At 37.0% G+C, this 25,150-nt stretch overlaps 1 pseudogene; it reads right to left on the bottom strand.

Moving 5' to 3' along the window:
- LOC108477853 (serine carboxypeptidase 1-like) overlaps positions 1-25,150 on the bottom strand; it is a 73,756-nt pseudogene that overhangs the window by 28,991 nt on the left and 19,615 nt on the right.

Raw genomic sequence — 25,150 nt, 5'->3', positions numbered from 1 at the left:
TTCTGAGGCTTCCAATTAAGTATGGCTGAAATTTTATTCGGTCGATTCGAATACCCGTCGAGATACCACATGACCCAAGAAGCTAACCTCTCTTAACCGAACTCACACTTGTTGAACTTAGCATATAATTGCTTATCCCGTAAAATTTGCAAGACTAACCGCGGTGTTCAGCATGTTTGGTCTCATTTCTTGAATAGACCAAGATGTCATCAATGAACACGACTACTGAATCGATCCAAATATGGTCTAAAGATCCGATTCATTAAATCCATAAATACCGTAGGGCATTAGTGAGCCCAAACGGCATCACTAGGAACTCATAGTGACCATATCTCGTTCTGAAGGCAGTCTTGGGTACGTCCGAATCTCGGATTCGCAATTGACAATAGCCCGATCTCAAATCTATTTTCGAGAACACTGAGGCTCCCTTTAGTTGATCGAACAAGTCATCGATACGTGGCAACGGATATTTGTTCTTTATTGTCGCTTTATTAAGCTGACGATAATCGATGCACAGCCGCATGGTTCCATCCTTCTTTTTCACAAACAACACTAGCGCACCCCAAGGCGAAAAACTCGGGCGAGCAAAACCTCTATCCACCAATTCTTGCAACTGAGCTTCCAACTCCTTTAATTCGTTGGTGCCATACGATACGGAGCTATCGAAATTAGAGTGGTACCGGTACCAATTCGATGCCAAATTCTATTTCCGAATGTGGTAAACCCGCAATTCTTGAGGAAAACATCCGGGTATTCACAAACCACGCACAGATTCGGGTTTCTTTTTCGATTCCTTGTCATCGAGCACGACGCAAGGTACGCCGCACTCTTTTCTTACATATTTTCGGGCCAACATTGCGATATTACGGTGGCAACCCTTTAAGTCCGTAGACTTAACCCGAATTATCTCGTTATTCGCGCACCTCAAATCGATAGTCTTGCTTTTGCAATTTACGACCGCATCGTGCATGGTCAACCCATCCAAACCAAGAATAACGTCGAATTCATCGAGCGGCAAAAGCATCAAGTCCGCCGGAAACAAGAACCTCGGAACACTAGGGGACTTTTCTTGCACACTTTGTTGACAAGCACGTAATGACCCAAGGGTTTGACACCGAATTACAAACTCGATGAGACTTAATAGGCAAAGTCTTCTTTGGATGCTAAGGTTTCACATATATAAGATTGAGTAGAACCGGGGTCAATCAAAGCAATCACATTAGTATTGAAAAGAGTGAAAGCACCGTAATGACATCCGAGAGGCGGCATCCTCGGCGTGCGGCGTATGGCATAAGTCCTCGCAGAGCACGAGCCTCGAGATCGATGGTAGCATCTCTAGATCCTCTCGACCGCCAATCGACATTGCCCATATTTCTAGGTGGCCTACCTCGGCGATGGTAGCACCGAGTTTCCACTCGACTCACATTCATTCAAGCATCCTCGGGCAATCCTTCCTAAAGTGGTCGGCCGATCCACACTTATAGCAGAGCGATCACGAAACCAACAGCTCCCCGAATGCCATTTGCCGCAATGTTGACACTCCGCCCTCTCTCGGCGATCATTTCCACCACTGGCGATCGAAGTGACTCATGTGGTCACAGGGGGTCGATCGCATCCTCGTCTAGAAAAGCCCAAAGCGCCTCTAGACCGGTTCACATCATCTCGAAATCTCTTCGGTGCCTGTTGAAGAGACTTTCCCGAGGACCTCTTTCAGAATTCTCCAGTTCCCACATCAGCTTTTTGTTTCTCCTTTCTAAGCTCTTCGACTTTACAAGCTCGCTCAACAAGTACTACGATCTCGTATTTCGAGAATGCCAACGAACATCCTTATATCATCATTCAGCCCATCCTCGAGCGTTTACACATAATAGCCCGGACGAAATGCATTCTCGCGTGTCGGCTAAGCCTCACAAATTTTCGTTCATAGTCGGTAACCGACATAGAACCTTGCTTAAGATCAAGAAATTCCCTTCGCTTTTGGTCGATGAATCTCGATCGATATACTTTTTTTTTTGAACTTGGTTTGAAAGAATTCCCAAGTCACTTGCTCTCTAGGTACCACGAAGTCGAGTACTCCACCAATAGTAGGTGGAATCACGTAGCAAGGAGATGGTACACTTTAAGCACTCATCGGTGTACAAGATAGCTCATCGAGCACCGGATAGTGTTGTCCAACCAAAATTCAGCTCGTTTGGCATCATCATCATCCGTAGCTTTAAATTCAGTGGCCCCATGTTTTGAATCCTATCGATTGGGGCTTACTTGACCTTATTTGGTCGATTCTCGGAGGTATTGTAGGTCTTGGGGTTGCATTTGTCGGGAATGGAGGTTGTGGGACAGCCGTGTTAGTTCGAATGTATTGATTAAACCATTCGTTCATCACACTATAAAAGGCTTGCCTAGCCTCATCATTCGGATTGTTGGCCATAGGTTGAGAGTCCGCCATGCTGTCCCTTGTCGGGAGCAGCGCCACACTCTCCACATCATCAGCTATTGCTCGGTTGGGATCGGGATCCATTGCTATAAACAAACTCAAAGTCAAATTGTCGAAATTACCACACTATCGATTCATCATTTAATGGCATGTATAGCTAGACCCCAAACACCTCACGGTAGTCCTAGAATCGACTAAACCGTGGCTCGATACCAATAAAATTGTAACACCCGAACCCGAGACCATCGCCGTGTCGGACACGAGGGTTAGCAAGCCAAGTTCACTTGTTTTGCCCATCCATTGGACATTTCGGTCAGGCTGGAAAAACTGCGTCACTGTCGTCTTAAAATCATATCTCGAGTTTCAAAACTCAGAAACTGGTTTCGTAAATTTTACCTGAATTTAGACTCATATATCCATCCATGGATTTATTTCTAGAATTTTTGGTCGGGCCAATTGGTACATTTTATTAGTTAAAGTCACCCATGTTACAGGGATCGACTGCTCTGACCTTCGCGCGGTATAACTTGAATATCTCTCTGTACAGGGATTTAATGCTGGTGCCGTTTGTTTCTAATGAAACTAGACTCAAAATGGAATCTGTACATATAAGGTATGTCTCCTAATTATTTCTGGATAATTTATAGTAAATTTTTAAAGTTGCGACAGGGAACCCAGAAACCGTTCTGGCCCTGTCTCACAATAGCTTTAATATCTCTTAACATGTAACTCCTATGACCATTTCGTTTCTTCCATATGAAAATAGACTCATCAATGTTCATTTACATAGCTGATTCACTATTTAATACCATTCCTACAAATTTTGGTGATTTTTCACATTCACGTTACTGCAGCTGGCAGCATCTGTTTTAAGGTAGGTCTTACCTATTTTGTAGTCTCCATGAACCAACTAGTCTTGCCTTACATAGGTCCACATATGATCATTTTAACCATGCCAATGGCTGATCATGTGACCAACATTCCCATTTCCAGTTCATAGTCACATCATGACACCATATATATATATACAAACCGCAAATAGTTTAAGTTGATACTTCACTATTACGAGCCATTTTCGCATGGCCGTACACATATACATCATAACATATTTAAACCAACAAGGGTAGTCCTATACATGCCATTTCAAGTTCAACCAAGAATTTATACCAAAATGGGGGCTTGATAGTGTGGATGACTTCGACTTCAACGATCCCGAATCCGATTGCTATCGGCGAAATCTAGAAAAGCGAGAGCCAAAGCAATGAGTAAGCATTTTATGCTTAGTAAGTCTCAAGGAATATAATCAACTCTAATTACAGCAATACATTCACATAGTTAAATGCATCATTTCATTAATGCACATTCACATAATCATACTTACTTCACCATCCCAACTCTTATGTTCATACACAAATAACGGCTTCATTAAGGCCGATAACTCGTTCCATCATAGGAGCGGATATTCACACGCTCTTACTCCTAGCGCAGCAAAGCACACACCGCACTTACCTTGTCATTGGGAAATTTCACAAGTGCATTAGCTGAAATTTTCCAGCAAGCTTATAATTTTCAAATCACATACCTTCGAGTTTAACCGGATGTCGCTACTCGATCAATCGCCTTGGGACATAGCCGGTTATGGTAACCCGCACAAAGGCCTCACGGGACTTAACCCGGATATCACGATTTGCACAAATGCCTTGGTCTTAGCCCGGATAGAATGACTTCATACGAATGCCTTGGTCTTAGCCGGATGTAGCCACTAGCACAATTGCCTTGGTCTTAACCCGGTTATAATTTCCAGCATAATTGTCTTCGGGGCTTAGCCCGGATATCAATCAATTTCTCATGCACACATACATCAATAATCATTGGACATACATATTTATTTTCGTTACTAAGGCTCAAACACAATTATAATCACTAACATAATCACCTTCGGGACTTAGCCGGGTATCATTCGAATACTCATACACACATAAATCAATAATCAATACATCCATATTTCATTCCACATAATTCAAGTAAGGTCACTTCTTGAGGACTTACCTCGGATGTTGTCGAACGGCTTTTACGGCTATTCGATTACTTTTTCCTTCCCCTTGTCCAATTGTGGCCCTCTTAGCTCTTGAGCTAATTCAAACAAATTCAATTTATCAAAACCTCATTGTGCTAGCTTATGGCGAATATGACAAGGAATTTAAATGGTCATATGGCCACCCTTTAGCCTGAATACACAATGGTCATGCACATTTTATACTACATCAAGCAATTCAATACAATTTATTCGAGCATCAAGGAAAAGCTAAGGCCTTCAATAGGCTACCCAAGGCCGAATATACTTGTCCATGTTGAGGCCAATTATGCACTTAATACCACACAAAAACAGCATGCATTTTACTAGTTAATGCTTTGCATATTGTAGCTCAAAACTTACAATATAGCATCAAGCACTCATATGTGTGCTAGGTAGAATGTGCTTACAATTTCACAATTATTCTTCAACATCTTCTTCTTTAAACAAACTTATTCATCACTTCCTTCATAACCAAAACATCATGTGCAAACATATATATACATATATGAGCATGGCCGAATTTCAAGGTGTCCATAGCCATCCAAAACACAAATTTTAACTAACATGCAAGAAGCATGAACCATGCTCATGAATGCATCATGGCGAATATGACAATCATGCTCCTTTTCAACTTCAATCATGATAAAACAAAAGAAAGCTCAAAACTTACTCAAGAGTAGACAATCCATCATTGCATGCATCATCATCAAGCTTCACACTTAGCATGCAATGGCTTTATCACCATAACAACTTTGGCCAAATACCATTTCCATGGATTAACAAAGATTTGAGCCATGGCTAACATGCACATCAAGTTAGCAACCAAAACATGCATGAAACTCCTAACACAACCTCATACATACCTTAATCTTGATGCAAACTTAGCCAAATCTCCTTCTAGATCTCTTCCAAACCAAGCATGAAGCAAAAATCCTCCTTCTTCCTTAGTTTTGGCTCAAAGAAAGGATGAACAAAATTTTTTCTTTCCTTCTCTACAACTCACGGCAATGGGGGATTACCACACTCACACACATTTTTTTTTCATTTTTTATCACCCATACACCTTTGTTTATTATTTCACCCTAATGCACCAACAAAACATGTTTCATGACATGTTTAGCCCATCCTCCTTGTCATGGCCGGCCACCACCTATAAAAGGGGAATTTGACATGCAAGTCCATTATTTTGCATGCATGCTTTAATTAGTCATCACACATTTCCTATCATACTTTCAAAGTTCATTACTAAGTCCTTTCTTGTGGAATTCACCCTTATAACACTAAATCAATCATCATAAAATGTCATACATGAGCACACACATATTATAGGCATCAAAATAAATTTTTAATTATTTTTATGCCTCGGTTTTGTGGTCCCGAGACCACCTTCCGACTAGGGTCAATTTTGGGCTGTCACACTTGCAGAATAAAGCAAGTTTGGTTTAAGCTGCAAATGGTGTTATTAATGAGTAGCAAAAGTCTTCCGTGGTTGCAGAAGAAACAATAGCCCTAATTTATATTGAAAAAAATAAAATGGCTCCTAAAATTTCAATAAAATGGGTTCTCGGTGAATAATTGAATAACTCCAACAACATTAGTATAAAACATATTTCAATCAGTAGGTATACAGAAACAGTGGAATCATAAAACAAATGCAACACAAACATCATTAAAAATCAAAATTAAACTTCAAATACTAAATCCATACTATGACTAAAAACTATACCCAATATAGAACAAATAAGCAAATTAAACTTACAATTCTAACAATATTGAGTGCCTTTTGTCCAGAACCAGCTGAATCTCTTTTCTTCCACAAATAATGCTCGTTCTTTCCAGCCTTCTTCACTAGTTTCCTACACACTAAAAAATTTAGTAATTTTGGACTTCTAATTCAATATTTTGATAAATTGAATTCAATCTTAGACCCACTTCTCAACAACTCTAGAAATGCTCAGTGATTATTCATCCAGCTTTTGTGGACATTTAACATAGGAGTTCTCCAAATTGAAAACCTATGACCTAATGAAAAAGCTCTTCATTTTGAACCTAGAAAAAAAATTCAACCTTTTTCAATTACAAATATTCAGTAAAATAAGATGGAAACCTGGAAAAGGAAAATGAAACTTGAAAGTTTCAATTTATCAACCTTATTTTTGGACCATGTAGATAATGGATAATGTAACAGTCTGATTTAGACCCTAGTCAGAATAGTGGTTTCAAGACCACGTAACCGATTCTGAAATATATTTTAATATTATTTTCTGTCTGTGATATGTGAATTTATATCTACGAAGTTTCTATGATTTAATTTGTCTGTTTCTGTGATTAATTTGCAAAAAAGGACCTAATAGCATAAAGTTTAAAAGCTGTGTGCTAAATGTTAAAAGTACTAATTTGATTTGGCTTATTTAAATGAGGGTCATTGCATGTCAAATTTACCATTTATGTTAATGGTGGACAATTATGGACATGTTAGGTAAATTTTAATGATTTATAACTAAAGGATATTATGGTCATTAGCATATTAAACATATGTTAAATAAAATATAACATAAAATAATGGCCATTTTATCATTCTCATGGCCGAATGAAACAAGGAAAAGAGCTAAAATGGGGTTTTAATATTCAGAATTTGTAATCCTTGATTAAGATATGTACTTTGGTCCGTTTTTGATAATTTCTACATTTCTGTGATCGTTGCTTCGTGTTATTCAAAACCCATGTCTGAATTTCTGTTTCTGTTGAAGATTATGAAATGTGCCATTGATGATTATATGAGCTTTGTAATGTTTTTATATGGATTATGAAAGATATAGGTGAGATTATCATGCTTTGTTCTTGAATTTTTGATGGAATAGAGCTATTTGGGCTAATTTATGAAAATAAAGTTTTGAAGGACTAAGTTGTGAATTAAATATGTTATTTGGGCTTGTATGGAAGCTATGTATATTCGGCCAAGCTATAGTCTTGGTGAATTTTGCATATTTGTGATTTTGTGAAAAATAGACTAAATTGTCAAGGGTGAAAATGTAAGGGCTAAAATGCAAAGTGCCCTACATATGTGTTCATGGATTATTTTGCATGAAATGAATGATTGAATGGTTGAATTTTAATTGTATTAGATCAAGAACAAAGAAAATTGGGCTTAAATCGAGGGAAGTCCAAAATAGTTGAATAGTCGACTCGTTTCCATCTAAAATTCGTACGAGGTAAGTCAAATTACAATTACATGTTAAATTGACTAAATTCTGCGCATACAAAATGTAATTTGTATTGGACGGCCTTGAGAGCCTGATGAATAAATTTCAAGTAAACTCCAATAATAAGCTAGTATCTGAAAAGCTCTGTACGTTTCAAAAGGAATGTTGACATCGATATGAGATATCGTGTAAGACCGTGTCTGGGACACAGGCCTCGATTTGAGATTTACGTGTAAGACCATTTCTGGGACATTGGCATCATATCTGATTTCATGTAAGACCCTGTCTGGGGCAGAGGCATCGATATTGAATTACATGTAAGACCACGTCTAGGACGTCGGCATTGTGCCTGTTTATGAGTATCTGTATCGTTTCTGAACCGTCTGATGATAGCGTATAACATATGGGAATGAATATATGAAATGTATAATCTATACAGGTATGGTTGTATCGTACTAAATTTCTGAATATGAAAAACTCTGTTTCTATGAAATAATGAATTTTAGTATGTATGAAATCATGGAAATGAGACATGACATGTATACAAGCAAATGAGCATAGTTAGGCTCATAAACTATTCTGTGAAATGGCTATGAATTCTTGCTGTTGATTTGTACTTTATATGCTTTAATAGTTAAACCAATTGTATTTGGCTTACTAAGCTCTTTGTAGCTTACTCTGTGTGATTTCTGTCTGTTTTACAGTTATCGTAGCTACTGAAGGCTCGGGAATAGTCGAGGATTGTCACCACACTATCGAACTCATTTTGGTACTTTTGAAAGTTTAAATATTTTTAAGTATGGCATGTATAGGCTAGAACGTCTATGTATTTAAGCTTTTATATGTATATATGTTATGCCATGAGAGTTGGCTAGCAAATGGTATGTTTGTGCTTAGTTTTGGTAAATGGTTATATGGCCTTATATATGGTGATCATTTTGAAATATGGCAAGTTGAGGAAATGGAAAGTTTAAGCATGAGTTAGAAGGTGCCATAAGTGAGCAATGAAATAAACATTTTGGCATGTTGTTGTAATAAGATTTTTAATGGGTTTTGGTATGAATTTGAATAGGTTATTGAATGATGATGACTTAGTTATAATGAAGCATGTTTTGAGCATGGTTTTGGCTGAATATTTTGGTATAAATGTTGTTTAATATTGCTTATAGGATTGAACCAAAAAGGGGTGGCAAGTTGGCTTAAACTAAGCCTGCATTGTGCCACACGATCAGGGAGCACAGGCGTGCCTTATGGCTGTGGGCTTAAGTCAGTAGCTAGCTAAGTATCACACGGCCATGGCACATGTCCGTGTCTATTGGTCATGTGTAAAATTCAGTATATATACTCTATTTTGGCACGACTAGATCATATGGGCATGTCTGGTGCCCGTGTAAGGCACACGGCCTGGTCACACGGGCGTGTGACCTCAACTGAATTGAAAAATTTTTATAAATTCTGAAAATTCTGAATGTGTTCGGTTTAATCCCAACCTTTTCTAAAAGTATGTCTTAGGTCTTGGAGACCTCCATCAGGGATAAATTGTTGATTTGATTAAGCATTAATATTATGTGATATCTGTGATTTTGTATTGATCTGTAATGTTCTGTCTATCTGGTAATGCCCCTTACCTATTTCGGCGACGGTTATGAGATAGGGGTGTTACAGATAACTCATTGAATGAATACAATATAAGCCATTGATTTACTTTTTTGTTCAAGAGAAATAAAAAAAAAACTTACCATCAAAACAAGAAGGGCCTTGGTGAGCACCAGTGATTCCAATGATGGGTTGGAATCGCTTAGGAGTGGTAAACAAAGTGTAAGTCTTTGGCCTTCAATTTGATTTGCTTCCTTTTAGATTGAGCGTGATATTGTTAATGGCCAAAGAAAAAAAAGTGAAATTGTTAAGAAATTTCAATCTAATGGTGTTTTTGGAGGGGAAAAGAAGTGTCATTCGATGGAGAGGTTGGAATAGCCAATTCGGCACCTTCTCTTCTGAATGGCTATCCAACGATTTATGAAATGAAGCTATAATGGCCATTCGACATTTTAAGCTTTCGAATGAACCAAACCTCTACTTTATTTTAGAATCTGGAACCGTCCCTAATGGCTTTGCCATTACATTGAACCAAACGAAGCGTAAGAGTGTTATACTTTTTTTCCAATATTAATCTCATTATAAGTTTTTATCATATTTGCATAGTCCTTCCCCAACCTTTAAATAAGAGGATAATGTGCTTCAGTGTATTTGAATCCATATCCTTTTGCACCGGTAATAATGTCGATGCTAATCGAGTCAAGACTCAATAAGTGAGTGTTATACTTAAGACTCAATGAGCGAGTGTTATACTTAAATTAATGATACATGCACAGATAGGGGGAAATTTATTAAATCCCATTCATCGAAGTTGCCAATTTTCAAGTTTAGGAAATCAATAGACTTGCGACGTGTTTTTGGATGGGATCTAGGAATTTCTAAGTTGATATGTCTACATGTCGTTTGAAGATCTATCTCTTAGCTTTGAAACACACTTTGAATCACTCAATTCCAAGTTCGAGAGCTCAATTTATGACCGTTTTGAAGACTACGCAAGCAAAATTTTTAGATGGGATTATGATGAAAATTACGAGTTTCAGACTTTTAATTCAAGTTTAAATCATATTGGGTTTGGGTTTAATTTTTATTATATATGAGTCCAATATTGTATTTATCAGCTCTTATTGTAACACCCTTAACTTGTATCCGTCAGAGGAACAGCTTTACGGAGCATTATAGGACAAATAGAATAGTAAACCATTCAAATAATACATTAATATAAATAGAATCAAATTTCATTCAAATACATTCATAATGTCCCTTAATCGTGCCCATAAGGCCCTAAAAATACTATAGAGACAATCCGAGACTAAATCGGAAACATTTGGAAATTTTAGGAAAAAGTTAAAAATCTTAGACTGCAAGGGTCACACGGCTCTGCAACTCACATAGCTGAGACCCACGTCCGTGTCTCAGGCCGTTTGGATATTCGAAATAAGGACACACGACCGTGTCCCAGCCCGTGTTCATGCCTGTGTTGTAACATCCCGGTTTAGACCCTAATCGAAACAGTGGTTTTGGGATGACAAATCTGAGTTTGAAAAATATTTTTAATATTATTTTCTATGCTTATAATATGTGAATTGATATCTGTGAAAGTTTCGTGTGAAAATTTGATCGTTTGTGTGCGTAATTTAGAAAAAGGACCTAATCGCGTAAAATGTAAAAGTGGCTAGCTATTTTTTAAAAGTACTTAAGTGCTATATCTTATTAAAGGAGAGGTCCTTATGATGTTATTAGACCATAACTAAGGTTAATGGACATTGTAGACACTCAAATTTGCCCGGGCCCAGAAATAAGTCCAAAAACAAAAATATAATAAACCCAAAAAAAAAAAACAAAGTCCAAGTTCAATCCAGAATTACAAATATAATTTGGCCCGACCGGAATGGCCCATTACTTGAAAAGATTTAAGGTCCATCTACAAGTTTGACTCATATAGAAATATAATCTTCAATGATATACAATCTTAGATAAGATATGCAATCTTAGATATGATACAATCTTAGATATGATTGCAATCTTAGATATGATATGCAATCTTAGATATGATATACAATCTTAGAAGATATGATTTTGTAATCTTAGAGATTTAATTTGTAGATACCTTTTAATCTTAACCGTTGATGTAATTGATCTGTACCATTGGATTTGGGGAGCAATAAGAATTCTTAAGAGCATTCACTCAAATTTCTCTCCCTCTTGCGTTCTTATTTTCTACGGTTTGTTCTTATTTATTCTTTGTTCATCTTCGTTTTCAACCTTTTTTTATTTTGATTTAATCCCTATTTCCTTGATTTTTAATTCTCTTTTATATTTTATTTAATAATTTTAGTATTATATCAAACTTTTTTTATTAAATTCTATATTATTCATTGTTTTAAAAAATATATTTCATTTAATTGAAAAGTTTTTCTTAAATAAGGCAATGTTTGGTGTTTAGAAATTAGGAAATAGTGCCCTAACATGTTTGGGTTGCGATTTTCCGTTTGACTAAATAACCAAATATCCTTTTAATAAATTTTCAAAATCATGAGATAATTTTAGTTATGAGGATTTAAAACATCGTGTCCTAACATGCTGGATGTAATGTTTGTATACTTTCGAAACAAAGGAATCTCAAGTTTCAACTTTAAATTGTTCAAGTTTTAAAATCTTTTCAAATTTTCGACATTAGGACAATAAATAATCAATTCGGTACCAATTTTGGGCGTTACGAGGGTGCTAATCCTTCCTTGTGCTTAACTGACTCTCGAACCTATTTTCTTGAATTTCGTAGACCAAAATGTTTTATAAAGGTGATCCAATCACACCTAAAAAGGTCGGTGGTGACTCCCATTTTCATTTTTCAAAAAGTCAAACCCCGTTTTTCAAACCCCTTTAAAAAAAAAGGTTTCGACAGCTTGGCGACTCCACTGGGGACCTATAAGAGAGTCAACCCAAAAATTGATTATTTTCTGTCTTAATGTTAGAAATTTGGAAAATTTTTAAAATATGTCATTTTTACATGTGTTAGTTGCATATGTTTGTTATTGTTTATGCAAACATTACATTTGCATGACCGTTGTGGTCACACCTTTAAATGGGAGTGAGAAGCTATGCTTTCGTGAGGTTTTCACCTCCGCATGGGCTAGTGGATTACTTCCAGGATACATCCGTACCTATGTCTTCGTGAGATTTTCATCTCCGCATGGCCATAGGGAAATGTGTCCCCCTGAACCAAACTTGGTTCATATGAGCCTATAATTGGTGAGGATCGAGGAATCTGCTAGTTCAGGTACCCTTACTTTAGAACCGAACTACATATAGTGAACTTTAAGTGCTTGCCCCAGGTAGTATGATGATGACCTTTAGTGCCTACCTTTATAAGTTCTTATTTATTATATATTATTTTTATATATGTGACACTAACTTGTTTTTCTTATTTTGCTATCATTGCATGTCATTTATCATTAAAAGGTGTCGATTCAAGGTTTGATTTCTGAGTTAGAAAGTTTTGTAATGGGGAACGAATATCTTAATGAAGTGGAGGACAACTCTTTCGTTTATGCTTGGTCAGAGAAAACCCAGATAGAAAAAGGAAATAGTGTCATCGAAGGATACACATTAGAATTATAGGACTACACACTCATTAGTGTGATGCAAAATAACCTCCAAGAGTTAAAGGAAATATGGGATTAATGGAGTAACGAAGCCAAGCACTTGTTCTACAACAGTTATGGGGAATTGCAGTATTTGCTTGACATGAAGATAGATGAACAATTCAAGGTGAGCTTGGGGAGTACTGATGGACACTTCTACCATTACAGATGAAGATAGTCACCTCGTGGATGGTAAGGGTTCAAGACCTACAAAATTGAATTGGATGGAAAGAATTTTGCTTATGATGGTAGAAAGGCTCACTTTCTATAGGACCGCTACCAAACAACAAGCTGGAATTTACTGTGGTACTTTAGGATGTTGTACTTATCAAAAATAATGGAAATGTAAGCCCTAATGGCCGGGACAACCCAAATGAGCATGAAAGAAAGAGATTAAAGAAGATCGTATCGTTTAAAGACCTTTAAAGTGGAGATTAGCTATGCTGCAAAGATACCCATGCAAGCAATTCGAAATGTTCTGTGGAGGCAGAAATTTAAAGACTCTCAAGAAGCACTGAGGATGTTTGATATCATTTTAAGGCAGTATGCTACGAAGCTAGAATGCCTACTTGTTCGCCAATCTTTCTTTCAAGGTAATCAGAGCAACTTCACAGACATTGGAGAAGGTGTCTTTGGCTGTAAAGCTTACTTCATAGGTGAAGCCGTAATTCAAATTCAAGAGATAGCTAATCATTTATAGATACTGGTAGAATGGGCAAGCACGTTGAGCAGCAATATGAGCTACAGTCAGATCGTGGTCGAAAGTTAGCTTTGTTATTAGATAGGGTTAAGACTCTAGGCCTACGGGCGAAAGCATATTTGTAATACGTTTTATGAAAAGATTTTTGTTCCTTAAATAACGTTTTCTAAAATGAAACTGAATCAGAATCGATATCCTTTTGCATTCATGCATTTGCATCGAATAGCATCTCATCGCATCATTTGCATTCAAAATTATAAAAAGACTCTAATTAGTTAAAGTTATCAAAAAGAGAAAGAAAAAGAGAGAGAGAGAAGACGGTCACGGCTGAATGAAAAAGAAGTTGAATAGGAATTAACGACGTTCCCTTACATATCCCCGGCTTTTGTGTCAAGAGGGATAGCTTACCTGGAAAATGGGGTGTTTGGAAATGAAAATCATCAATAAGGAAGGGACTGAACAAAGAAACCTTGAGGGCATTCGCCCTTACGAACCGGGAAGTTCTTTAAACAATTGGACTGCAAAAGAACTTCCTGTAATCTTTAGGAATTTTACGGAGTAATATTCAGAACACTCTTATTGCTCTAAAGCCTAGGAGTAATGAGATTTCTTTTGAGAAGTGGGCTCATGCTTAGACATTTTTATTTTCAATAAAACATACTTTTATTATTTATCCGAGTAAATACTCTTTCATTCTGATTCTTTTGACCTTTGGCATTCTTTATAAATTTTCATTTCATGTAAATAGTCATTCTTGAATTCATTTATTCCTTGTATATTCTTTTATGTGCCTATCATAGATCCATAGATATCAATGACACGGGCAACGATACTACAGATTCAGAGTTCCTTTTGAATGCGATATGTGTTTAGAGGAATCTCAATACTTTGAAGGTGACAGAAATTGTGACTTGTTTCTGAATTTGTTGAATTTGGTTTATACCCCATGAAGTGTTGGTAGGAAATATAGCCTTAGAGGAAGGAAAGATTGCGAAATTGGAATAAGCTGAAGAGACAAGACAAGACCTTGTTGAGACTATTATGGGAATTCAAAAATGTGGTCCAAAAACGCATGCAGGAGGATTTGCAATTGCAAGAATAAACATGAGGTTTTGGGGCACTGTTGGTCCACCATGAAAAGGGATCGCATCAGTTGTACAATGAATGCCAAATTTAAGGGAGTCAAGACTTATGGGGCATGTATGTTATGGGCCGAGCTCGTCAAAAGTTTCAAGTCGACAATGACTCATCTTTGTGGACGTCAACTACTCTATTAAGAGGGGAGATAGCTTCATATGCCAATATTACAAAGTCAAAAGTCATCCATTTCAAAAAAAAAAAAGAAAAGAAAAAAGATTATATATAACTGCACAATGCCAAAAGTTTGCAGTCTTTTCAAAGATAATGCACCATACCACAGAACAACAAAGGTTGCCAAAAGAAAAGAAAAAGAAGAAAAAACAAATTACAGAAGATGACTGAGACTGATAAAAATTGGCATAAGAAACTACCGCCTACTCTCTATGCTTACGCTGGGGCAATCAACTTCAATTCCAGTTGTTTCAAAGGTTCCAACCATCATCCTTGGAATGGGTGCATTGTTTGGCTTTTCTGAGTAGTCTGATGTACCGTCAATAGCTGCGATGGTTAGCTCCAGGCGGTGGCCATTGATTTCCAGCTATGGGGCATCAGGCCGTACGCAGTCTCTGAAGCTTAAAATGATAGATTCTTTCTTCAAAACCAGTTTCAAACAAAGTGGATGACGGTATCATGAAGGAAGCTCTCTTAGACTTCTATACAAGTTCAGGGAAGAGGAAACCTGATCAAATCATTATTTTCAGGGATGGGGTTAGCGAGTCTTAATTTAATCAAGTTTTGATTAAGTTGTTGAGCCTTGCAAGTTCCTTGACAAGAAGTGGAACCCTAAAGATTGTGGTTATTGTTGTACGAAAAACCATCATACCAAGTTTCTTTTCAGCAGGGATCTCCTGAGAATGTGCTACATGGTACTCTCATTGACAACAAAGTATGTCATCCAAAGAACAATGATTTTTACCTTGGTACCCATGCTGGAATGATTGGAATCATGAGGCAGACCCACTATCATGTTCTCTTAGACCAGGCTGGGTTTTTGGCTGATGATCTACAAGAGTTTGTTCATTCTCTATCCTATATGTATCAAAGGAGCACCACAACCATATTTGTTGTGGCTCCTATTTGCTACACTCATTTGGCAGCTTCACAGTTGGGAGCAATTTATGAAGATTAGGGATACTTCAGAAACATCATCGAGTCATGGTGGGATGTATGCTCCGGGAGTAATCTCTGTACCTCAGCTTTCCAAGTTGAAGGATAAAGTCAGCAACTTCATTCTTGTCTGATGAGAATCATTGAACCATCTTTTTGTAGGGTTTGACACACAACAACTAGGATCGCTACTAGGGCAATCCTTTTCTCATGGGTTTATGAATCAAGATTTTTCCTCCAAGATTTGATGGAGTCAAGAATTGAATACCTCTAGTAAACTTAACTTGAAAGTATTCATCCTAAGCAAATGTACCAAGAATGGATGACACAGACTTATGACAAAGAAGGTTCGTCCAAAGGAATTTCATAAAGGAAACCTTGTGCTGAAAGAGATCCTTCCCATGCAAAAGGATGCCGAATTAGGAAGAGTCATATGTTGCGAAGAGGGCTTTCTCTAGAGGTGCACTGATTTTGACAAGAAATGGATAGGAAGAATTTATCTGATCCAGTGAATTCGGACTCGGTCAATGAGTACTTTGTCTAAAGGAGAAGGGAAGCCAAGGTGAAAACCCGCAAAAGGCACTTTGGGACTTCTATTTCAAAAAAAAGGGAAAAAAAAAGAAAAAGAAAAAAAGAAAAAATAGAGAGGCCAAGGTGAAAACCCGCAAAGGGCGCCTTGTGACCAAAGGGGTTTTGAGTTGAAAACCCGAAAGGGCAGCTCAAATTTTGAAGAGCACACGGTAATCTTGCTATATCTAATTCAACAAAGAGTGAAGCGCATTGCATATCGAGGCATCAACAAAGTAATTTGGATCTTTTAAACACATGTTGAATTCAAGAAAGTCTTCATGGAGCTGGCATATAAACGCTCAAGTGGCGATATCTAAGGCATCTAACTTTTGTCCTGTTTGCTATCTTTAGATTCTTTTTCTTCTCAAAGATAGGCTTTCAGATTAATTTCCTTTGTATTTTTGACAAATTTATTCAAATCTAATTATTCTCAAGATTAAATTCATCTTCCAATATTCTTAAATTATGTTGCATTAAAATAATGATAGATGAACTAAATAGTTTTCACAAATGAAGTTTTGCTCATTACTCTGGAAATTTCTAGATAATACAATAAACTAAAACAGAACAATTGTTCGAAGAATTCACGTAAGTGAGGTTTGAAAGAACTCGAGGAAATTCTTTCTTTAGTCCAAAATGATGATTGGACAAATCAAACGATTCGATCCTAAGAGAGGATCATCTTACAAATATCTTTGATGGGTCATAGCATTTGAAGAATGGTACAAACCCATAGGCTGAGTAAAGAATGATATTTCGAGAGAAATAAGGATGAGCTTAGATGAAAGAATGAGTAGTGACGTCTGAATAGGGGTCATATTCATAAACATTTTGCATTATAACAGGTTTAATTAGGAGTATTTGACCCATTTTAATCATAAGCATCCTAATCAATAGGTATGAATTCATACATATTATACAGGTTGTGTCCTTCAAGGGAAAATGAAGATTGGTGCGCCTTAACCCCCTAAGCAGTAGGGTAATTAGTTAAAGCATAGCAGATCTGACCTTTAAGTATTTACACTGAAGCAGATCCAAGATGATTTGGCGTCTCTGTATTGTCAGGGAGCAGATCGAAGATGACAGATTTGGCATCTCTGTATTGGCAGAGAGCAGATCGAAGATAACAGATTTGACATCTCTGTATTGGCAGGGAGCAGATCGAAGACATAACTGATTTGGCTTTCACGTGTTTACATTGAAGCAAATCCAAGATGATTTGGCGTCTCTGTATTGTTAGAGAGTAGGTCGAAGATAGCAGATTTGGCATCTCTGTATTAGCAAAGAGCAGATCGAAGATAACAGATTTGGCATCTCTGTATTGGCAGAGAGCAGATCGAAGATAGCAGATTTGGCGTCTCTGTATTGGCAAGGAGTAGATCGAGGACATAGCTGATTTGGCTTTCACGTGTTTACGTTGAAGCAAATTAAGATGATTTGGCGTCTCTGTATTGGCAGGGAGCAGATCGAAGACATAGCTGATTTGGCTTTCACTTGTTTACGTTGAAGCAAATCTAAGATGATTTAGCGTCTCTGTATTGGCAGAGAGCAGATCGAGGACATAGCTGATTTGGTTTTCACGTGTTTACATTGAAGCAAATCTAAGATGATTTGGCGTCTCTGTATTGGTAGGGAGCAGATCGAAGACATAGCTGATTTGGCTTTCACGTGTTTACGTTGAAGCAAATCTAAGATGATTTGGCATCTCTGTATTAGACGGGGAGCAGATCGAAGACATAGCAGATCTAACCTTCATGTGTTTACATCGAAGCAGATCCAAGATGACAGATTTGGCATCTCTATATTAGACCGAGAGCAAATCAGAGATAACAGATTTGGCATCTCTGTATTAGACGGGGAGCAGATTGAAGAAGCAGATTTGGCGTCTCTATATTAGACGAGGAGCATATCGAAGATAACAGATTTGGCGTCTCTGTATTAGACGGGGAGCAGATCAAAGATAGCAGATATCGCCTTCCTGAGTTGCAGTGAAGTAGGTTGAAGCCGTCAAAAGGCCATTTAAAGAAGATCAAAGATCAAGAACTCAAGACTCAGCGAGCCCGGGCGAAGTTGGTCCTTTTATAGTCTTTACTCTATTCCTGTTACACAACAATGAACAAAGAGGGGCAGTTGTAAACACTCAAATTTGCCTGGGCCCAGAAATAAGTCCAAAAACAAAAATATAATAAAAAAAAAAACAAAGTCCAAGTTCAGTCCAGAATTACAAATATAATTTGGCCCAATCGGAATGGCCCATTACTTGAAAAGATTTAAGGTCCATCTACAAGTTTGACTCATATGGAAATATAATCTTCAATGATATACAATCTTAGATATGATATGCAATCTTAGATATGATACAATCTTAGATATGATTGCAATCTTAAATATGATATGCAATCTTAAATATGATATAATCTTAGATATGATATGCAATCTTAGAAGATATGATTTTGTAATCTTAGAGATTTAATTTGTAGATACCTTTTAATCTTAATCGTTGATGTAATTGATCTGTACCGTTGGATTTGGGGAGGCTCAACTATAAATAGAGGCCTCTCCCCTCATTGTAAAACAACTTGACTTCACTTGAGTTTTGGGAAGCAATAAGAATTCTTAAAAGCATTCACTCAAATTTCTCTCCCTCTTGCGTTCTTATTTTCTACGATTTGTTCTTATTTATTCTTTGATCATCTTCGTTTTCAACCTTTTTTTATTTTGATTTAATCCCTATTTCCTTGATTTTTAATTCTCTTTTATATTTTATTTAATAATTTTAGTATTATATCAAACTTTTTTTTATTCAATTCTATATTATTCATTGTTTTAAAAAAATATATTTCATTTAATTGAAAAAGTTTTTTCTTAAATAAGGCAATGTTTGGTGTTTAGAAATTCGGTAAATAGTGCCCTAACATGCTGGGTTGCAATTTTTCGTTTGACTAAATAACCAAATATCCTTTTAATAAATTTTCAAAATCATGAGATAATTTTAGTTATGAGGATTTAAAACATCGTGTCCTAACATGCTGGATGTAATGTTTGTATACTTTCAGAACAAAGGAATCTCAAGTTTCAACTTTAAATTGTTCAAGTTTTAAAATCTTTTCAAATTTTCGACATTAGGACAGTAAATAATCAATTCGATACCAATTTTGGGCGTTACGAGGGTGCTAATCCTTCCTTGTGCGTAACCGACTCCCGAACCTATTTTCTTGAATTTCGTAGACCAAAATGTTTTATAAAGGTGATCCAATCACACTTAAAAAGGTTGGTGGAGACTCCCATTTTCATTTTTCAAAAAGTCGAACCCTGTTTTTCAAACCCCTTTAAAAAAATGGTTTCGACAAACATTAATAACCATTCATTAAGTGTTTTTAAATGGTTATAAATAAGGTTAATATGGCAATTAGCATATTATGTTAATATAATTAAAACAAAACATTAAATTGGCCAATATGTTCATCATTTAGCCAAAATTGAAAAAAGAAAAATCGGTTTCCAAGCCTTCAAACATTCGGCACTTATTTTGGCGAATTAGGTATGTGTTTTTGATCCGTTTTTTGGTCATTTCTACGTTTTGTGATCGTTACTTTGTGTTTTATCAAGCCCATGCCTCAATTTCTGAATTTGATTATGATTTTAAGATGTGTAATTGTTGATAATGTGAGTTTTATGAAGTTTGATGATAGAAAATGAAAGATATGTGTTAGATTACTATGCTTTGTGTTGGGATTTTTTGATGAACTCGAGTATTTTGGACAAAATTGTGAAAATGAGAAATTGAGGGGTTAAAATGTGAACTAAATGAAATATGTGGGCTTATATGAACTAAAGGAAAATTTGTCTAGGCATGTGTGAAAGGAAATTATACATATTTGGTAATTTTATGAAATAGGGACTAAAATGTTAAAATATGAAAATATGAGGGATAATTTGTAAAATGCTTTAAATATGTGCTTATGGATTGATTTTAATAAATGTGAGATTGAATAAGTCAAATTTAAATCTGTGTAGATCAAGAACCAAAGAAAACAGAATTAGATCAAGGAAAGTCGAAAGTTGTTGAATAGTCCTTCATTTTCGTTCATTTCCATACAAGGCAAGTCTATATACAAATAAATGTGTTTGAATTGATTTATTCATGTTTATATGATATTGAATTGTGATGAATGGTTTTAGAAGTTGAATATGTGAAATTGATAAAGTTTCGATAATGTAACGAAGTCCGAAAGGCCCGTACGAACCATAAGAATAGTTAGGATACATATGTCATGACATAGGATTTTCGAAATGTGATTTCGTGTAAGACCACGTTTGGGACATTGGCATCGATTTGAGATTTACGTGTAAGACCATGTCTGGGACATCAGCATCGTATTTGATTTCGTGTAAGACCCTGTCTGGGACAGTGGCATTGATATTTGATTACATGTAAGATCACGTCTGGGACATTGGCATTGTACGAGCTTTCCGCGTATCCTTTTTAATTTCGTATAGTTCAACGGGTATTCTGGGAAATACATGATTGGACGAATGAATAACCAATTCAGGTATGTAGAGATGTGTTCAACATTTCTTAATGAGAAGTAAGTATATGTGCAAGAGATGATACGTGATATAAGTATGAGAAATTATGCTATATGTGCAATGAATTGGAAATATGTGAGATGTATATGAACTATGTGTTTTGTGATAGTATTTGGTTATGGAGTATATGTATTTTATGATGCTTATATGCTTAAAATGATAAGTTTATTTGTATATGGCTTACTAAGCTTTTGAAAGCTTACTCTGTGTGTGTTTGCATTGTGTTTTAGATATCGAAGCTACTAGTGTGACAGCCCAAAATTGACCCTAGTCGGAATGTGGTTTCGGGACCACAAAACCGAAGCATAAAAATAATTAAAAATTTATTTTGATACCTATAATATGTGTGTGCTCATGTATGACATTTTATGATGATTGATTTAGTGTTATAAAGGTGAATTTCACTAGAAAGGACTTGTGTGAGAAAACTTAGAAATGAGATAGGCAAATGTTGAAGTGGCCTATTGATGCACACTAGGAAAATGTTGTCCTTGCATGTCCAATTCCCCAAATTTGACTATAATGGCCGGCCAAGGTGGGCATGATGGGCAAGGGAAAACATGTTTCCAACATGTTTGGCTAGTGAGTCATGTAGGAAGTATTATAATAAAAATAAGCATAAAAATGAAAAAAAAGAGAAAGATGAGCTTGGATGCCCCCTTGCCGTGAGTTGAGAAAGAAGGAAGAAAAATTTTTTTGTTGTGTTCATCCATTTTCACTTCTTGGCCGAAAATACTAAGGAAAAAGGGGGAGGACTTTTGCTTCATGCTTGGGTTGGAAGAGATCTAGAAGGAGATTTGGCTAAGTTTGCATCAAGATTAAGGTATGTATGAGGTTGTGTTAGGAGTTTCATGCATGTTTTGGTTGCTAACTTGATGTGCATGTTAGCCATGGCTCAAATCTTTGTTATGCCATGGAAATGGTATTTGGCCAAAGTTGTTATGGTGATAAAGCCATTGCATGCTAAGTGTAAAGCTTGATGATGATGCATGCAATGATGGATTGTCTACTCTTGAGTAAGATTTTGAGTTTTCTTTTTGTTTAATCATGATTGAAGTTGAAAAGGAGCATGATTGTCATATTCGGCCATAAGCTAGCACAATGAGGTTTTAATAGATTGAATTTGTTTGAATTAGCTCAAGAGCTAAGAGGGCCACAATTGGACAAGGGGAAGGAAAAAGTGATCGAATAGCCGTAAAAGCCGTTCGACAACATCCGAGGTAAGTCCTCAAGAAGTGACCTTACTTGAATTATGTGGAATGAAATATGGATGTATTGATTATTGATTTATGTGTGTATGAGTATTCGAATAATGCCCGGGCTAAGTCCCGAAGGCGATTATGCTAGTGATTATAATTGTATTTGAGCCTTAGTAACGAAAATGAAATATGTATGTCCAATGATTATTGATGTATGTGTGCATGAGAAATTGAATGATATTCGGCTAAGCCTCAAGACAATTATGTTGAAATTATATCCGGTTAAGACCAAGGCAATTGTGCTAGCGGCTATATCCGGCTAAGACCAAGGCATTCGTATGAAGTCATTCTATCCGGGCTAAGACCAAGGCATTTGTGCACATGCTTATATCCGGTTATATTCAAGAATCTTGGGCTGGAGGTGAGTGTTGGTTGCTGTAATAAATTCAATTAGTACACTCGAGAAGCCCAAAGAATAAAATGCGTTTATATGTGCATTGAAAGTCGACATGTTTGAGCAACATTCGCTCAATCGACTAATGAATTTCAGTTATTGAATTGATTGATACTTTGTGAAAGTATATAATGATGAAGTGTGAAGTAAGAATGTGTATTAATGAAATGACGCATTTGGCTATGTGAATGTATTGCTGTAATTAGAGTTGATTATATTCCTTGAGACTTACTAAGCATAAAAATGCTTACCCGTTACTTTGGCTCTTTGTTTTATAGATTTCGCTCGATAGCAATCGGATTCGGGATCAATAAAGTCAAGTCATCCACACTATCAACGTCTCTATTTTGGTATAAATTTTGGTTGAACTTTGAAATGGCATGTATAGGACTACCCTTGTTGGTTAAATATGTTGTGATGTATTTGTGTACGGCCATACGAAAATGGCTCGTAAAAGTGAAGTATCGACTTAGACTATTTGCGGTTTGTATATGTATATATTTGGTGTCATGATGTGACCATGGATTGAAATGGGAATGTTGGTCACATGATCAGCCATTGGCATGGTTAAAATGATCATATATGAACCTATGTATGGCAAGACTAGTTGGTTCATGGAGACTACCAAATAGGTAAGACCTACCTTAAAAACAGATGCTGCCAGCTGCAGTGACGTGAATGTGAAAAATCACCAAAATTTGTAGGAATGGTATTAAATAGTGAATAAGCTATTTAAATGAACCTTGATGAGTCTATTTTCATATGGAAGAAACGAAATGGTCATAGGAGTTACATGTTAAGAGATATTAAAACTATTGTGAGACAGGGCCAGAACGGTTTCTGGGTCCCCTGTCGCAACTTTAAAAATTTGCTATAAATTATCCAGAGAGAATTAGGAGTCATGCCTTATATGTACAGATTCCATTTTGAGTCTAGTTTCATTAAAAACAAACGGCACCAGTATTAAAGTTCTGTACAGTGAGATATTCAAGTTGTAACGCACGAAGGTCAGAGCAGTCGATCCCTGTAACATGGGTGACTTTAACTAATAAAATGTACCAATTGGCCCAACCAAAAATTCTAGAAATAAATCCACGGATGGATACATGAGTCTAAATTCAGGGAAAATTTACGAAACCAGTTTCCGAGTTTTGAAACTCGAGATATGATTTTTAAGGCGACGGTGACGCAGTTTTCCAGCCTGACTGGAAATGTCAAATTGGTGGGCAAAACAAGTGAACTTGGTTTGTTAACCCCTCGTGTCCGACACCGGCGATGGTCTCGGGTTCGGGGTGTTACAATTTTATTGGTATCAGAGCCACGGTTTAGTCGATTCTAGGACTACCGTGATGTGTTTGGGGTCTAGCTATACATGCCATTAAATGATGAATCGATAGTGTGGTGATTTCGACAATTTGACTTTGTGTTTGTTTATAGCAATGGATCCCGATCCCAACCGAAGCGATAGCTGATGATGTGGAGAGTGTGGCGCTGCTCCGCGCAAGGGACAGCGCCATGGACTCTCAACCTATGGCCAACAATCCGAATGATGAGGCTAGGCAAGCCTTTTATAGTGTGATGAACGAATGGTTTAATCAATACATTCGAACTAACACTACTGTTCCACAACCTCCATTCCCGACAAATGCAACCCCGCACCTACAATACCTCCGGTGATCGACCAAATAAGGTCAAGTAAGCCCCAGATCAACAGGATTCGAAAACATGGGGCCACTGAATTTAAGGCTACGGATGATGATGATGCCGAGCGAGCTGAATTTTGGTTGGATAACACTATCCGGGTGCTCGATGAGCTATCCTGTACACCCGATGAGTGCTTAAAGTGTACCATCTCCTTGCTACGTGAGTCCACCTACTATTGGTGGAGTACTCTGACTTCTGTGGTACCTAGAGAGCAAGTGACTTGGGAATTCTTTCAAACCGAGTTCCGAAAAAAGTATATCAGTCAGAGATTCATCGACCAAAAGCGAAGGGAATTCCTTGACCTTAAGCAAGGTTCTATGTCAGTTACCGACTACGAACGAAATTTGTGAGGCTTAGTCGGTAGGCGCGAGAATGCATTTCGTCCGAAGCCATTATGTGTAAACGCTTCGAGGATGGGCTGAATGATGATATAAGGATGTTCGTTGGCATTCTCGAGATACGAGAGTTCGTAGTACTTGTTGAGCGAGCTTGTAAAGCCGAAGAGCTTAGAAAGGAGAAACAAAAAGCTGATGTGGGAACTGGAGAATTCCGAAAGAGGTCCTCGGGAAAGTCTCTTCAACAAGCATCGAAGAGATTTCGAGATGATGCGAGCTGGTCTAGAGGCGTTTCGGGCTTTTCTAGACGAGGACGCGATCGACCCCCTGTGACCACACGAGTCACTTCGATCGCCAGTGGTGGAAATGATCGCCGAGAGAGGCGAGTGTCCACATTGTG

The sequence above is a fragment of the Gossypium arboreum genome, chromosome 3 (assembly GCF_025698485.1).
Source record: "Gossypium arboreum isolate Shixiya-1 chromosome 3, ASM2569848v2, whole genome shotgun sequence".
NCBI classification, from domain to species: Eukaryota; Viridiplantae; Streptophyta; class Magnoliopsida; order Malvales; family Malvaceae; genus Gossypium; species Gossypium arboreum.
Note: the sequence above shows the minus strand (reverse complement) of the source record. Positions and strands in the feature narration are given on the sequence as shown.